The 16,277-nt window shown below is 30.8% G+C and overlaps 1 long non-coding RNA gene across 2 annotated transcripts; it reads right to left on the bottom strand.

Annotated features, from left to right (window-relative positions):
* Positions 1-9,943: 9,943 nt before the first annotated feature.
* LOC134714251 (uncharacterized) lies at positions 9,944-16,277 on the bottom strand. Of its 2 annotated transcripts, none has more exons than XR_010106523.1 (4): positions 16,135-16,277; positions 14,242-14,369; positions 12,508-12,636; positions 9,944-11,319 (listed from the first exon to the last, which is right to left on the bottom strand). It is a non-coding gene; the product is annotated as an uncharacterized LOC134714251 (long non-coding RNA). The 2 variants fall into 2 exon arrangements; XR_010106522.1 differs by having other exon boundaries at positions 16,118-16,277.

Here is a 16,277-nt window from a genome sequence, read left to right on the forward strand (position 1 = left end):
CATATTCTGTCAGGAACATAATAAGTCATGGAATTCTGTATACTTCCATTTTCAGTTTTTATGCTTGACCCTGTCACTAAGTCTAGTCAAAAGTTTGGATAAATCCAGGATTGACATTTGCAATGTCAGTTTGTAGAAGTTGATCTTTTTGTCAATATTGCAAGAAAGAATTGTGGTTGTACATGTTGTTTTATCATATATTTAGAACAAAATACAGCTATTTTGTATATCTAATAAAGGTTCTTTTTTTCCAGTCTGTATCACCTACCCTGTATCGCATACCCCATATCGCATGGCTAAACCCGTATTGCATACCCCGTATCGCATGGTAAAACCCGTATCGCATGCCTTTTTTTTTTTTTTTTTTTTTAAACTAAAGTCAGTTTTTTTTGTGTTTTTTTTTGCTTAAGAATTTTTTTTCTAAAAATAGGTCAATTTTTTGAATGACGTCATTGTTTGGTCTGTAACGTCACGAACATCAAGTTTTCATATTGTATGTGACGTCACGAACATCAAGTTTTTACAACAAATTTTTTGGCACACTAAATGCAACTATAAAAAATACAAAACACTCAAAATTATACAATAATAAATCAAAATATATTAAAAAAAACAGATTGTAAGGTAACCTAGGTGCTTCGTATAAATAATTGAGCAGTTATTTTAAAGCTTTGAAACAAGACAAAAGCAGAACTGAAGGTAACCCAGTGCTATGGATCAGAAAACAGTTCATATAATATAAAACTCTTCTGTTGAAATATATGATAAAGCGTATAATACATGGCAAAATCCGTATCACATGCCGTATCACCCTCGACCAATATCATCCCTCGGGCTGATATTGATGTCTCGGGATGATACGACATATGATACGGATTTTGCCATGTATTATTCTCTATTTATATAGGGCCTGGTTTAAAATGAATTATGTGAAAACAAATAGTATCATTGTGAACTACAATCATACAAATGAACACAACAAACATAATAAAAAAAACATAATGCACTTAGGTTGGGCATATTAATAAATGTACCCAGCATCTTATGTTTCATAGACTATGTGTTTAAATCAACAAGAAAGTGTCCATAGTAAACGGATGCCCCATTTGCACTATCAATTTCTGTTTGGTAGACTGTGAAACGAGTAAAAACTGTAATTTGGCATTAAAATCAAAGATCGTATCATCGGAAACATGTGTACAGTTGATAGAACTCAAACTTCATCAACAAGAGTGCACACACTGAAATGTCTCGCCTTCTTTACTAATCATTGATATTATGTTGATAGTCCTAAGTATAAAGCTTTATTACAACTGTCACATAAACTTAACATTAACCAAGATAGATAAACAAAGACCAATAAACTATGAAAATGAGGTCAAGGTCAGATGAACCATGCCAGGCAGACATGTACAGTTAACAATGCTTCCACACATTAAATATAGTTGACCTATTACTTATAGTTAAAGAAAAATAGACCAAAACAAAAAAAATTTAACACTGTGCATTGAACCCTGAAATGAAGGTCATGGTCAAATAAAATGTGCAGGACTGATATATAGATCATAAAATATTTCCATACACCAAATATAGTAGACCTATTGCATAAAGTATAAGAAAAACAGACCAAAACACAAAAACTTAACTAACTACTGAACCATGAAAATGAGGTCAAGGTTAAATGACATCTGCCCGCTAGACATGTACACCTTACAATCATTCCATTCAACAATTATAGTAGACCTATTGCATAAAGTATAAGAGAAACAGACCAAAAAACAAAATCTTAACTATAACCACTGAACCATGAAAATGAGTTCAAGGTCAGATGACACCTGCCAGTTGAACATGTACACCTTACAGTCCTTCCATACGCCGAATATACTAGCCCTGTTGCTTATAGTATCTGAGATATGGACCACCAAAACTTAACCTTGTTCACTGATCCATGAAATGAGGTCGAGGTAAAGTGAAAACTGTCTGACGGGTATGAGGACCTTGCAAGGTACGCACATACCAAATATAATAATCCTATTACTAATAATAAGGGAGAATTCAACATTACAAAAAATCTGAACTTTTTTTTCCAGTGGTCACTGAACCATGAAAATGAGGTCAAGGACATTGGACATGTGACTGACAGAAACTTCGTAACATGAGGCATCTATATACAAAGTATGAAGCATCCAGGTCTTCCAGCTTCTAAAATATAAAGCTTTTAAGAAGTTAGCTAACGCCGCCGCCGCCGGATCACTATCCCTATGTCGAGCTTTCTGCAACAAAAATTGCAGGCTTGACAAAAACTATTTTGACCAAAAACTTTAACATGAAGCTGAACAAATGGACGGACAGATGAACGAACTAACCAACAGATGCAGATCGAAAAACATAATACTCCTTTCCAGTCCTTGTTTGGGCATAAAAAAAGCTTTTGTCAAACAGTAGTTCATTTTCATCTGGAAATAAGAAAGTTAAATGTTGAAGTTAACTATAAGGGGCATTAATCTCAAAATCAACAGGATGGACCTTGTACTGTTTTTCAATGATCTATGATATTTATGTACAATTTCAAAGAATTGGGTTAAGTGGAGCTATATCTTTAATCCATAAATCAAAGAAATACTATTTTTCAAATGTTATAACTCTTGAATGATAGTAGTGAAAGAATCAAAATCTAACTTGACCTGGGTTTTTTTTTGGGGTCCAGGACATGATTGTCAGTCAAATTTTATTTACAAGTCTTTTCATATATACTATATCCCTTAAATATTTAGGCTTGAACAATCAAATATATTCATAGTTCATATTGCTGATAACCAAGACAACTAGTGTCGACATCAGATTTTAATGATTATTAAAACTATATACCTGAATACAAATTATAAGCATATATACATAAAAGGAAATCATAAAAAGTATAATACTGGTAGATGAAATGCTTGTATGCTATATACTAAGTGACCAAATATCTGTAAAACAATGCAGAATTATTCAAAACAAAACAATTATTCATATGAAAAATTTAAATTAAAGCAAAACATATTACATATATTTTAAACATATAAGAAAATTGACACTACTTGCAGTCGCAGTTATAGAAAGTGAAGGCTATCAAAATATATTTAGAAGTTACTAAAAAAAATTGTTTTTCTTGCTATATAGATATAGGAAGATGTGGTGTGAGTGCCAATGAGACAACTCTCCATCCAAATAACAATTTAAAAATTAAACCATTATAGGTTAAAGTACGGCCTTCAACACGGAGCCTTGGCTCACACCGAACAACAAGCTATAAAGGGCCCCAAAATTACTAGTGTAAAACCATTCAAACGGGAAAACCAACGGTCTAATCTATATAAACAAAACGAGAAACGAGAAACACATATATATTACATAGACAAACGACAACTACTGTACATCAGATTCCTGACTTAGGACAGGTGCAAACATTTGCAGCGGGATTAAACGTTTTAATGGGCCCAAACCTTCTCCCTTTTTCTGAAACAATAGCATAACATCACAACATATAAAAACATACGATAAAATATCAATTAGCAGACTTAACTCAATCAAAAAACGTATGATTACACAAAGAACGAATAAATTTGATCTGCGATATCTGAATACAAATGCACAGTTAATTAAATATTAGAGACAAACAGTCATGACCAAAAGGCTATCAAACAAATTCAAACACACTGAGAAATATTTAACCAATCAATGTTCACTTTAGAAAAAAACCGTTTTTTTATAATCTTGAGGTTTATACAAATGTTGTAAGAATAAGTGAAAAATTAAAGATATTACAAATAATCAAAGCTGGTATACAGCCAAGATCCATATAAATAAAAAATGACAAAAAAGCATTATAAACAGTATCAACAGGTCGAATTAACAAGAAAATACGATTTGAGAGTACTCGCAGTTACTGACAGCTAGTTAAAAGCCAAAACCAATTAATAGTAAAAAATCATGCATCAGAGACTAAAATCGACTAAAACACATCACAGGGATTTAGTATTTTAACGTCATTAATAGTCAAAGAAGACATGACTTGTGCAATGCCAAAAATAAATGTATCGACAGGTAGTAGTATAGTGAAGAGCGACTTCTATAGAAATAAAAGTTAACGTGGCTGTGTCCCCTATACATCTTGCCTCAAAAGATAATGAAATTTAGTTATGTTTTAATTTGCTAATGACAAAATCAATATTAGTGCCAATGTGAACTATATTCAGAGATCTAATTACAATATTGGTACGATAACCCTTACTTATAAGTTTGTTTAAAGGTTCGATGAGTTTACAAGGATCACATAGTGATTTCCTCGCTTTAAGTACAATATTACCATAAAATTTAGGATGAGAAATACCATCTTTAATAAGCTTTCTACAGGTATAGCCAAATTTACTAATCAAATCTTTGTATCTATGAAAGAATTTAGTAAAAGTTTTAAGTAATTTATGGTATCGAAATCCCTGACACAACAATTTACCAGTGATGCATTGATTACGTTCGTTAAAATCTATGACATCAGAACACACACGGGCAAACCGAACGAGTTGCGATATATAAACACCGTATGATGGAGCCAAAGGCACATCGCCGTCTAAAAAAGGAAAATTAACAATAGGAAATGAAAAATCGTCTCTTTTGTCGTAAATTTTAGTGTGAAGTTTCCCGTTTGAAATTGAAATGTCTAAATCTAGAAAAGGATAACTGCTGCTGTTTATGTTAGATTTAGTTAAAGTAAGTTCGTTTGGGTAAATTTCTGAAGTATATTTAGAGAACTCTGGATTATTCAACGAAAAAATATCATCCAGATAACGGTAGGTATTTTTGAATGTATCAACCAAATGTAACAATGATGGGTCTTTACTGAGTTTGGTCATAAACTGAGATTCATAGCAATATAGAAATAAATCTGCTATTAAAGGGGCAAAATTGGTGCCCATAGGAATACCTACTACCTGACGATACACATTATCGCCGAAACGTACATAAATGTTATCAAGCAGAAAGTTTAAAGCTTCAATCATATCCTCACATTTCCAGTAAGTGTATCTAGCATACTTTCCTTTTTCGTTACAGAAAAAGGCCTTAAACAAGTTACAGCAAATAAAATTACAATGAGATTTTTCGAAAGACCATTTTATCAAATACAAAAACTTTTTCTTTATAAGATTGTGTGGAAGTGTAGTGTACAGAGTAGAAAAATCATAACTGTCAACAGAATTGTAAGGACCATTGAAAGCATGTATTTTATCTAAAACCTCTAAAGAATTTTTAACACTCCAAAAATAATTAATACCATTATTTTCATAAGCTTTATTACAAAAGTTAATAACCAGTTCTTTGATAGTAGTAAGTGAGGTGGTTAGAAGCACTGATAGATTAGTAGTAGAACACTTACTCGAAGCGGAGATGAAACGGAATTTAAATGTTTTTTTGTGTAATTTCGGTAACCAGTACATGGTAGGGACTTTCAAATGTTCGGAAGATGCTTTAAGCTGGGCAGTGGCAGTGGTATGCTTGTTAACGATTTGACTCTCTGTGGTGCGCACTGACCTGAATGTAGAGGAATTTATTATTTCGTTTTGAAGAACTTTCGTGTAGTATATGCGTCACACCACCACTACATTATTTGCTGCCTTGTCTGCCGGTACGAACACAAACCGCTCTGCGAGTACCTTGAGTTTGTTTTTTATTCTAGAAATGGGTATATCATGGTTCCTATTATTAATTTCAGAATTGTTGTCCTTTCACTTATTCTTAGCATTGATTGTGTACGAGTTTCATAAAATATGCATGAGGCAATTGGTTACCTTGTGGAAACAAAAATGCAAAGAACAGACAGACAGACAGACAGACAGACGAAGGATAATTGAATACGACAGGGGCATAAAAAATATTAAGTTTGAAAAAATTATCTTACAATGGTAAAACCAAAAAGAAATTTTCATTAAAAAAGAATCCTATTGAATTAATTTTTTTTTAGATTCTCCATCCTTAAAAATTGGTCCATTTCAATTTAATTTCAAAGTACCAATCAAAAGAAGTCACAGGAAAAAATAATAAAAACAATCTGAAGTATGAACTAAATAAACAACTTCATACCAAAAACCCTTTGAATATCCATATGCCTGACAAAAAAATTGTGGAGACAATAATGGACATGAGTAGAGCTACCTAAGTATATCCATTGGTTTTAATGGTAAAAAGAAAGATTTTAAAATTCAAAATAAGTTATCTACAATTTACAATCTTGTTGAAAATGGAGTCTTCATTCCGCTAATTTAAAATACACTTAAACTCAACTATACTAGCCAACAAAAGAAACGATACACGACTTTGAGATAAAATTTATCAAAAAGAATTAAATATAAAACAAAATGAGATAAACTGTTTTAAAATGCTTGTCGTAAAGTATCTTTATTCCGTGTCAACGATTATAGGGTGCAAATAAGTTTTGCGGAAAGTTGAATAAAAAATCGACACATAATTTTCTAAGTACTAAATACAATTTCAAATTTGTTTAAAAATATTCAATATGCTAATCAAGTTGTGTTTCATGTTGTAACTAATGGGTTAAAATATTGTTTTTTTCAAATTTTGGGGGAAAAAAGTGTTTTTTTGAAATATCAAAAAATGCAAAAACAAAAATTATTTTTGTCTCAAATCAATGCTTTAGATATGAAACAACATACAGTAAATTTGGAACCTTTCGGGTTAGTTTTAAGATTGTGACTGCTTTTTTAATGTCACTTTACACATACTGTCAATGGTAAATCAGTTGATATTTTATACATTTTAAAGATTTCTCGTGGGGCTGAACTTTGCTTAACAAATAAACGAAAAAACTATGATTTTTAAAAACAAATTGATGGCAAACATTGTCTTCACCTTTTAATGAGAGATTGGCATCATTAGTTGGAATTTCTGTTGTTCAAATTGTCGTTTTATGTAAATTTTGTAAAAAAAAAATCGCAAAAAAACATCACGAAAGCAAAAAAAATATTTTTTTAAACGGTTTTATATTTCCATAATGATGAAGTATTACTACCTTCAATAATTGTCCTATAAACGGAAAGCTCTATCTTTAATTTGAAAAAAAGTCTTGTATCGTTTCTTTTGTTGACTAGTATATTTAAAGAAACACACTATGTTTGTTGACTAGCTCGATCGAGTACTGCAAATTGTGAGCTGCCGATTTAAAAAAACACAAATGATCAAAATAAACATATTATACACTATACAATGTGAATACAATAACACAATTGTTCAAGAAAAATAAACTCATGATAACCTTTTGTATTTGAATAACTAAATAACTGAATGGCAGATTAGGAAAACACATTTGGGAAACCTGAGTCCTTTTGTCAATGCCAACGAAACTCTCAGAAGTGTTGAATCATACAAGGAAAATGAGAAAAAGAAAACAAAATTTTGATTGTGAATATTGAAAAAGAAAAAAAATCTTATTATTAGGACTCATCAAATATAAAATATTTGGTACAAAAGTCGAAATATGATTACATTTGTATAGTTATTCCACCTACATAAAAATCAATATATTTATCAAAAAACAAATTATGCAAATCTTTTTTCCTGATAAACCCTTAAAAAATTCAGTTCACAGTACAAAGTTCAGACTAGAATTAACGATATAAATATCGCTTTACAACCTAACTTTTTGGCGCCAAAAATTCCTATGCCCACACTTACATGTATTACACATGTGCAAGAAGACAATCAAATCCTGTTGTACTATAATGTGTGTGCATTGGGGATTTTTTAATCTTTACACTATATTTTTATTGGTCAAAGATTATAAACATTTCTTAAACATACACAACAATTTTCTGAATATTTTTTACTGTTTCAGTTATATCACCCGATCATTATATGCAGTCACAGTTAAATTAACCTGAAAAAGAAATATACATTCTAAAATGAATCTGTCAAAGCTATATGAAAATATTTGAAGCAATATTTAATGGGAAAGAATAATTATCTGGGCATAACAGTTATGATGTGAATAACATTACTATATATTCAGTATATGTTATGCTAAATGTTGAAGGCTGTAAAAAGTTCTTTAGTTGTTATCATTCTTGCCATTTAGTCTCTGGTTGATAAATGTCTCATTGGCAATCATACCACATCTTTTAATCTTTATAGGGTGGGGCTTATGTTGAAATCTGTCCAAAGTCAGGAGCCTTTGGCCTTTGTTCATCTTGTATGTTTCTTCATTTTAGTTACTTTATATTATATGTTTTGAGGTTTAGTGTGAAGTTCATTTTCACTGAACTAGTAAAAAAAAAAATTTTTTTTTTAATTTTTTTTGTTGTTGTCTAAATGTACTTTAATCATTCTAATCATTTTCTGTGCTTTATTTTGTAATTCATTCGTTTGATTGTATAGCTCAAATTTTGGGCACCATGATTGGTTAATAAAAATTATCTTATCTTATCCCCATTTCCATTCTCAATTTTATCTAAAAAAACAGAGATACACTTACAACATAAAAAATCTGCAGTGACATTATATGAAGAGTTCATTAACTTATATATGTATTGTTTCTTACCATAAAATTCCCCTCCAGTGGTCATTCCCTGTCTCAATCCTTATGGACAATTTGTGATGCTTATCTGAAATGTAAAATGTTTCATTACCTAGTATTGTTTAAAATGATCATTTTTGGTATACTTTATATATAATCAATAAATGTATTATTGATGTTGAGAACATGTACGTGGATTAGACAGCTATCCAGCAACCCAACAAACTTTTATGCAATTACATCAGATCCTAAAAATTTACTTATATAATGGTACCTGATAAATGAGAGTAGACTTCTGACCTACTCTTTCAATTTCAACTGCTCAAAAATTATCTGCAAATATTACAGAGTTATTTCCCATTAATTGAATAAATCATGCTGAAATTAGTCACCCCTAGTCGTTTTATGATTTCAATTTCAAAAATGATCTGCAAATATTACAGAGTAGACTTCTGACCTACTCTTATAAGCCTAAGAAATTTTATAATACAAATCTTTTTCTCTACAAAAATGAAATGTCAAACTTGTATTTTTTTTTTTATAGCTGTGTTTCACCCACAAGTCTTATTCCTGGTACCATGAAAACAACATATCACAGAAAAAGCCTAAAAGAAATTTTAATGGATACATTATATTATTTTTTACATCCATTTCTTTGTCAACATTACATTTACTAAATATTATTGTACCTTACATATATTAAACAGAATCCTATTGGGTAAAACGTTATCACATGATATGGAATAATTCAGTTAATTTTCATTTCATTGCAAGGAAGGACGAGTAAACCTTAAAATTTTCAATAGCAGTGAATAACCCTATTATTCTACACCAGTTATCAATAACTCTTTGGCCCAGTAGTTGCAGAGGAGAAGATTTAAAGACAGGTTTTTGGGCCAGGTGAGCTAAAAAGAAGTAGAGAATAATTATTTGTATTTCAACTATTCAAAGCATATTTTACGGAGTTGTCGCCCATTGAATTAACAAATCTTGGTTTAAATTGTCTCCCCTTGGAAGTTTTATTCTAATCTCAGGATAAACTCTTGCTATTTTTATAGACAATCTTGTTAATACACCTGGTACATGTATCTTTGAATATTAAACTGGTAAAATAATTCATCACAGTGTTTAATAGCTCTTTTATCAAATATTTTTAGAAAATGTATAGATATTGATTGGTTCAAATATAAATTGCCTTTCTCATTTTCTAGGTAAAGCCTCTGACTAATTTCTGACTTGATTGTAAATTTCTTTAACCATTTTCCATGGAATTTCTCTGCTGGCTGCCAAGGTGACTCAATGATCTGTCAAAATTAAATGAAAAATAAATGTAAAAATATTTTATGCATAAGAATAATTAACTGAGCATTACAAATATGATGCATTGAACATTTCTTTACTTTGTTTAAAAGTGACATGTTGATTTATCTTTTAAACTAACACTCTGTGTCAGCACACAGCGATGGAAGTTCATTGTTTGCTGTTTATCCTATTTGTCTTTTGTTTTTATTTCATCATATCTCAAGCCATTGTAGTCTTGTATGAATTGTTTCACAGTTTGTCATGTTGGGGACTTGTATAGCTTACTATACAGTATAGATTTTGCTCACTGTTGAAGACCTTGTGATCTTTAGTTGATTACATCCTTTCTATTTGGTCTCTGCTTAATAAAATGTAAATGGCAATTATACCATATCTCTAAATTTCTATATACTGGAATAAATTTAGATAACAACAAGAAAAACAAGAGAAGATATCCGAAATTTAAATTTTTTCTTGACAACTTCTTTCAAATTATAAACAGTTACAACACAAAAATTCTACAGTGTTGCTAAATGTTGAATGAAGTTTAAAAATCTGACTGATTCTAACTATAAAAATCAGCTCCAATGGCCATCCCCAGTCTCAATCTTTAGGGACAAGCTCTGCCTGGTACAAATTTATCCTAATCAATATTTAATGATGCTAACTTAAAATATAACATGCTTCTTAACAATTGTTTGACATGATCATTGTTTGTATACTATATGTACATTTTGTAGAAAGTAAACAAATGTGTAATAGATGTTGAAAACCTACAGATAAGATAGCTATCCTGCAACAGCAACCCAGCATTTTTTTTTAAATTACATCAGATCCTTAAATTTATATATACAATGGTACTGATTAGAGAGTTGACTTCTAAACAAGACTTATAATAAAAGCAGGTTTCAGTGGGGGCCTAAGAGGGGTCTGCTCCAGTCATGCTTCAGTGATTCCCTATGTAATCAACCAAATGTTCCCACAAGGCCTATGGTCTTTTATTCAAAAGCAATACAGCTTATAGAATTTACATATATACAGGTAAAAAAGCATCAGTGAATAATTACATACATGATTTATATTATCAAACAGGTTGTATCATGACCGTAGAATGACAGCAAATAATATCTATATTTTTTTGACAAGTACCTTCTCTGTGGTAGGACATTCTGGTACCCCAGTAGACAAGAGCAATGTTAATGAGTAAATTCAAGATTTTAATTAATGAAATATAAGCATTATATTATAAACCATGAATCTTATCAGCTAAATAAAAGTTAATTGCTTAGATTGTTAAGCCATCAGAAGTGGAGCCAGATTTCCAATCAAATTCTATAATACATTTGTTGTTCTTTTCAAAACAGGAATAACATACTGGTACCTACCTTTGTATTAGCTGTATTAGACAATCAAGTCTTATTCCCAATACCATAAAAATATGTCACAGACAGAACCTAAAAAAAAATTAAAATGGACTCATTTCTTGTATTCAATTTGGAGTTTAGGATGGCGTTCGTTATCACTGTTCTAGTATATATACTTGTTTAGGGGCTAGCTGAAGGACGCCCCCGGGAATGCGGGAATTTCTCGCTGCATTGAAGACCTGTTGGTGACCTTCTGCTGTGGTCGGTTTGTTGTCTCTTTGACACATTCCCCATTTCCATTCTCAATTTTATCATTACATATTTTACAAATAAATTTCTCTTGTCAACATAAAATTAAATAAATTTGCTGTAATTAGTCCCCTTCCTTGTAGTTTCATGATTTAAATTTCAACTTCTCCAGATGCTCTGCAGGGCACAGCTTTATACGACCACAGAAGTTGAACCCTGAACAGATGGGACAAGTATGGACACAACATTCAAGCTTGATACAGCTCTGAATTTGGATTGTGATTAAATAGTTGACACAGCATAGGTTTCTGGCACAGAATGAATGTGGTCTAATGAACTTAACAAAAAATTAATTTACCTATTATGGTCCAATATTCAAAATTGAAATGCATGGACATGGATTGATTCAGCATATCAAAGAATCCCAAGAATTCAATTTTTTGATGAAATTAAACAAAGTTTAATTTTGGACCCTTTTGACCTCAATCTGGACTAATTTGAAAGCAAGGCCCAAAAGTCAAAAATCTAAATACATGATTAGATTTAGTATATCAAAGAACCCTATACATTAAATTTTTATTGAAATCAAACAAAGTTAATTTTTAAACCCCAAATTGGACCAACTTGAAAACTGGGCCTATAATCAAAAATCTAAATACATATAAAAAAGAAGATGTGGTATGATTGCCAATGAGACAACTATCCACAAAAGACCAAAATGACACAAACATTAACAATTATAGGTCAACATACAGCCTTCAACAATGAGTTAAGCCCATACTGCATATAGTCAGCTATAAAAGGCCCTGATAAGACAATGTAAAACAATTCAAGCGAGAAAACTATAACACAATTAACAAACAACAACCACTGAATTACAGGCTCCTGACTTGGGACAGGCACATAAGTAAATAACCTGTTTAGATATAACATATCAAAGAACTTTGAGAATTTAATTTTTGTTAAAATCAAACAAAAATAAATTTTGGTCCCTTTCGACCTTAATGTAGACCAATTTTGAATACTTACCACTCTTCTGCTGTGATGGAATTTATCTGTGGTCTTTGTTCAATTGGTGTTTTCAGAATTTTTTTGGTTTTCAGTTTTTCGGACTTACTCATGCAGATATAACTTTATAACTAATCTTCCTTCAGTGGCCTTAAATCATAGAAAAAGAATAAACAAAAATGCAAACATATACATTGCTTACCTTAGTATAAAAGTCATGTATCTATACTACTAAAGAAAAAAGATCAATTTGATTTAGCTGCACCCCTTCTGAAACCATACAAAGTCTGAAATATTTCTGATATAAGGCATAAATGTAGTACGTGTTTAGTACTTCCTGTATATGTCTTTGAAACAATCTTTTTACCTTAAATAGAAAACACCAATTTTAATCAAGAGAATATTCAATTTTGGTGAGCGTTAGCAATCTGTGTCTCAAACACTTTTATGCATGCTTATTTTAAAATTTAATAAAAAACTCTTTGATTCAACATTTGCCCACTTCTGAATTGAACAGAGATTTCACAGGCATCTTCTAGTAATGATAATATTTAATACAACTGCATAAAATCTTATGAAAAAATAAACATGACGAAATACTGAACATTATCTTTTCAACTAGTTGACTTTAATAAATGATCTCTTATTTTGTATTTGATAGAAAATAGAATGAAAAAAAAACACCATAGCCATGAAAACAATATAAATGAAAATACATAAACATACCTCACTTTTAATTCTTTGAAGTAACCTATAGAAAAAACACCATACACCTAAAGGAAAATAGAAAGAAAAAAAACACCATACGCATGAAAACTATTTAATAAAATAGATAAACATACCTCAATTTCAATTCTTCGAAGTAACCTATAGAAAATGGAAAGACAGAAAAAACACCATACACCTATAGAAAATGGAAAGAAAGAAAAAACACCATAAACCTATAGAAAATAGAAAGAAAAAAACAATCATTCACATGAAAACGTATCAAATGAAATAGATAAACATACCCCACTTTCAATTCTTTGAGTAACCTATAGAAAATGGAAAGAAAGAAAAAACACCATACACCTATAGAAAAATAGAAAGAAACAAACATCTTACACATGGAAACATATAAAATGAAATAAATAAACATACCTCAATTTCAATTCTTCAAAGAAACCTATAGAAAATGGAAAGAAAGAAAAAACACCATACACCTATAGAAAAATAGAAAGAAACAAACATGTAACACATGGAAACATATAAAATGAAATAAATAAACATACCTCAATTTCAATTCTTCAAAGTAACCTATAGAAAATGGAAAGAAAGAAAAAACACCATACACCTATAGAAAATAGAAAGAAAAAAACATCATACAACTATAAAAAAAGGAAAGAAAAAAACACACAAACACATGAAAACATACAAAATGAAATAAACAAACATACCTCACTTTCAATTCTTCAAAGTAACCTATAGAAAATGGAAAGAAAGAAAAAACACCATACACCTATAGAAAAATAGAAAGAAACAAACATGTAACACATGAAAACATATAAAATGAAATAGATAAACATACCTCAATTTCAATTCTTCCAAGTAACTTATAGTAAATGGAAAGAAAGAAAAAATACCATACACCTATGGAAAATGAAAAAAAAACATACACATGGAAACATAAATTGAAATAAATAAACCAACCTTAAGTCTCAAAGAAAAAACCTAAAGTGCCATATTGCATAATTTTACTTAGGAAAAAATACTCACCACATATAGTTATAGATGAGGTTCTTTTCATTCCCAATGATATAGGTATAGAGATAGCTGTCTGTCTGTCTGTCTTACTCTTTAAGGTCATTGAATACTGTTCTGCTCTGTTCATCTGTTTAAGGTTCCTGTAAAATATTGTCAAGTCTTAAATTTTTGAAAGGATAGAAACTAATTACTTTATCTATTATAAAGTTCTTTATTAATGTTTACTCAATCTAAGGAAGTCCTATAAAAGTTAAAAACCAGTTGTTCTCTTTCCAACTCAACCTCGATGAGAAAGAATGAAATCTAAAAAACAATGTTAAGATGTAAATTTTGATTCATATAATTTGTTTCTTTATCCAATTTCTAGGTACTTTCTCATTTTATTAATATGAAATAGGTTACTTCCGATTAAAATTATGTCTTTGAGTTAACCTTTTTAAAGGTCAAATGGCTACCAACCAAATTCAAAAGCCCTAATGGTTTGATAATGAACAAGCACAAATTTTTACCAAAGGTCAAAATCTATTATGTCAAATTAATCTTTGACCTTGGCCTCTATTTTAAGGTCATATGTCAATGATCTCAAATGGAAAGATCCCAGGTCATTCACTTGTATGGTTGAGGAGAAATACTGATTCCAAATACATAAGGGGAGAAAACTCCTAAAAAGGGGCGCTAGCTAAAGATATATAAAAAATCTTATGTAAGCAATAGGTCAACTTTATTTGATGTATGGAATGATTGTATGGTTCTTCATTCAACTAAAATTTACAATAAAATAATTAATTATAATTTTAGAAAAACAGACCAAAGCACAAAAAAATAACATTGTGCATTATGAACCATAAAAATGAGATCATAGCAAGAATAACTACCAGACTGACATATACCTTGTGAAATATTTTCATACACCAAATATAGTTGACCTATTGCATAAAGTACAATATTTGAAAACACCAAAACCAAACCAAAGACCAAAAAACTTAACTTTAACCACTGAGCCATGAAAATGATGTCAAGGTCAGATGACATCTGCAAGTTTGCCTTAAAGGTGCCAAACTTGCAGATGTCATCTGACCTTGCCAGGCTTACAATCCTTCCATATACCAAATATAGTAGACCTTTTGCTTACAGTATCTAACATATGGACTTGACCATGAAATCTGCAGCACCTTGTCTGTATTCACTGATTTATTAATGAGGTCCAGGTCAAATGAAAACTGTCTGACAGGCATGAAGAACTTCCATATATGTACGCAGATACTAGATGTAGTTATATTCTTACTCATAAGAAAGAAAAAAACATTCATTGGTGGATCTTGTGGGGATTCTGGGGGTTGGAATCCCCTTTTTTTTCGGCTGATCAATGCATTTGAATGGGGACATATAGATGGAACCCGCCCCCCTTATTGTTCTGGGTTGGGAAACCCCCATCCCCCCTTTTAAAATGGCTAAATCCGCCTCTGACATTTATACAAAAGATCTGATATGTTTGTTAAGTTATTGTTTGTCACCGAAAAATGAAAATGAGGTCAAGGACAATGAACATATGACAGACAGAAACCTCATAACAAAATTATGACATCAATGTGTATTAGTTGAGTACAAAAACTAGAAAAGAATTGAAGTCGAACTGGTAAAAAGTCCGCATTGACCATAACTTTAGGGGGACAATGCACTCTTCTCACCCCACCCCACCCCCTAAATCCGCCTCTGCTTAAGAAAAACTAGTAAGCTTGAAGACACATGTAGATGTTTCAAATCTCCAATAATATATAAACCAATCGAACTTAATTATTATGCATGAAAAAAATGTGAAATATTTTGATTCTTCAAAAGCAAATGTGTCGATCTAAAATCCCAAACAAATGAAATTGAAGCAACTCACTGTAACGATTAAAATACCCTTTTTCTTCTTCTTCTTTAGGTTGCTAGCGATCCTTCAATTATTGAAGCTTATTATAACTCATCATAAACCTTTCAACATGCATGTTTGTCGTAGAATATATCATCAGAAATTGTAGCCACAAATTTAACCTTTTGATCAC

Source organism: Mytilus trossulus, chromosome 4 (assembly GCF_036588685.1).
Source record: "Mytilus trossulus isolate FHL-02 chromosome 4, PNRI_Mtr1.1.1.hap1, whole genome shotgun sequence".
NCBI classification, from domain to species: domain Eukaryota; kingdom Metazoa; phylum Mollusca; class Bivalvia; order Mytilida; family Mytilidae; genus Mytilus; species Mytilus trossulus.